At 56.7% G+C, this 2,648-nt stretch overlaps 1 long non-coding RNA gene across 1 annotated transcript in view; it reads right to left on the reverse strand.

Moving 5' to 3' along the window:
- Window positions 1–358: 358 nt before the first annotated feature.
- LOC109291128 overlaps window positions 359–2,648 on the reverse strand; it is a 23,184-nt gene continuing 20,894 nt past the window's right edge. Inside the window, exon 3 of the long non-coding RNA XR_002095751.1 lies at window positions 359–371. This is a non-coding gene — a long non-coding RNA (uncharacterized LOC109291128). The remainder of the gene's footprint in view (window positions 372–2,648) is intronic.

Raw genomic sequence — 2,648 nt, forward strand, 5'->3', positions numbered from 1 at the left:
CACCCACCTGCTTGGGCTGCTGAGCTCCCCTCACCGTCCCCAGGTGACACACGGGTGGGGGCTTCCTGGACCTCACAGCACACTCTACACCTTGCTGCTCTTGACCAGCGCCTGTCTCTCTTTGAACACGTCTATCCCATGGCTCCCTGCTGACAGTGAAGACGTTCTTCCTGAGAGCCCATCTAAACCTATGCTGCTGCAGCTTCAAGCCACTTCCTATGCTTTGCTATTCAGCAATGGAGAAAAGGTGTCCTCCCTCTTCTCTGTGGCAGCCGTTCAGATATCTGAAGGCTGCCATCATATCCTCTCTTAGTTGCTGTCTAAAATGCAACAGGCAAAGGCAAAGACAATGGGGCTGGGGCCCATTTTGGCTTCTTTTGGGGTGAACAAAGTGGCTGGAAAGTGTCTCCTCCACTCGGCCCTACTGCAGCCCACACGCTCCAGCCATGCACAGGTCAGCGCTTCAGCCCCGTACAGCCAGGACTCCTCCGGCGCCCGAGCGCCAGAGGAGATGGACCCACCACAAAGGGCGGGGAAGGACTGGGACAGGAAACTTAGACTGTTTAACATTCCTCATGTTGCTCTTAACAGCCGCTAAACTTTGGTGACATCCATATTCTGGATGAACACCACCCATGTTAAAAATTCGATAGCCTCACCCCTTTCACTGTGCACTGAAATCTCATGACAGCCATCCCACCCACCCTTCCCACCACACCATGGTCGGCCAGACTTGCCGTATGTTATTTAAATGTCACGCACGCTTTGTATAAGCAGCGTGGGCAAGGTGACGAGAACCTGGTGCAGCGGGGCTGCCTGGGAACAAGAGGGGGCAGCTCAGAGAGCATCCAGACGTTGTTATGTGAGCACCGGGATCAGCAGGGGCAGTGCTGGCTGACCTCACATCAAGAGGCTGAAGAGATCAGGGCTTACCTCAAGGGGAGAGGAGGAGAAGGAGGGGAAGGATGCACCAGACGGGGGCAGGCACGGAGAGGAAGGCAGAAGCTCGTACTCACATGGCCTCGCGGAAGGGGACAGTTAACAAGATGGAAAACCAGCAAATTCAGAAGTGAATCTCATGATGCAGCTGGCCTGTGGACCGTGCTGCCATGGGATACCAGAGCCTGGCAGGACTCAAAGGAAGAGACATGGCCATGTCAGACCCATCACAGCAAGCACCAGCAGGACAAAGGGGAGGTTGAGGAAGGCAATCAACACCCACCTACTCCCAGAGCCAGGCCGTGGCTCAGCAGCTCCCAACTTCTTCCGGGACGACTCCCCCTTCCCTTTGCAAGCCCCACACCTGCAGGTGAACATCTGTGGGACTCACCACCCCTGGCTTGGGAACTGCTGCTCTTACTACTGGGAGCTCACTGGAAACCTCTCCCGCAGGCAGCCTGTCCCATAACGAAGGCAAGGGCACGTCTGACCGCTGCTCACAAGGCCTGTGGCCTGGCTCACTTGGCCTCCTAGTCCAAGAATCACGATGGAGAGGGAACGGACAGGCTGACACATCTCAAACAGTAACTGCCAAGGGCGGGATGCCCAGGCATGGGGCAGCTGCAGTGAGGCTCTGCAGGGGCTGGGACTAGCCCTCCTCTCCTCAGCCCCAAGCTGCAGGCACCAGTAGCATCGCTACACATCGAGGAGGGTCCTGGAGAGCAGCAACTCCCACCAGGACCCGGGGGTCATAGCAAACAGCTCCGCAGGTGCCACCCATGTGCTGCTGTGGCAAAAGGGGTTACACTGCAACCCTTGGACAGGCAAAGGGGAAGCAGGAGGTGGAGTGTGCTTCTCTCTGTACGCAGGCAGCACTTGTAAAACTAATGCTGTGATGCAGCCAGCCGCCCCGGGGCCCAGGCTGGGGCAGAGATGCTGAAAACTGGGGAAGGAGAAGAGAGATAAAAATAGCTGGACAAAAAGACTGATGGCAAGAGACTCAAAATGCATTCAATCCGTTCAGTTTATGAGAGAGCAGTGATGGGGCCCAGGGACATTCAGGCAGGAGCAGTGGGCGTAGAGGCAGAGCCAGAACCAACGGCCAGCAGCTGCAGCCAGGCGGCTCCCACCATGCCAGGTCTGCCTCGCAGCTCAGTCTGCAGAGACTGCACTGGCTGGAAGTGCAACCTCCCAACCCCGGCCCGGTACAGCTGTGTGGGTACAACCCCCCAGGCACAACTGACCCCAGCCATGGCTTGACACTGAGGCAGCAGCACAGACAAGCTCTTTGCAATACGGTGCCTGTTTTCAACAGCCCCAGAGACAAACCATGGAAGTGGGTGCCAAGCAAGAGCCTGGGCGCTGTGCTTGGATGGCAGGGTGGGATGCAGTCGCCCGAGACAGGCAGGCGGCCAGGCTGGACTATCTGAAGATCCCTGCCAGCCTTAAACTCCACGGAGCTATGAGTAATCACCTACTCTGCATCTTCCTCTGCAGCAACTGGTCCTGACCACTGCTAGTACAGAGAACTGAGCTAGCTGGAGCACGGGTCTGACACAGACCAATCATCCCGACATCCTCCCGAGGGGCAAAGCAAGAAAAGGAAGAATGATAAACTGTGCAGCACTTGAAAAGCGGCAAAAGCAAGGCTGAGCCCTTGTTCCCAAGTCATCCGCAGGCAATTTTTACAGAACATTCCCCGTGAACCA

The sequence above is a fragment of the Gavialis gangeticus genome, unplaced genomic scaffold (assembly GCF_001723915.1).
Source record: "Gavialis gangeticus isolate Ggan-Ray unplaced genomic scaffold, GavGan_comp1, whole genome shotgun sequence".
NCBI classification, from domain to species: Eukaryota; Metazoa; Chordata; order Crocodylia; family Gavialidae; genus Gavialis; species Gavialis gangeticus.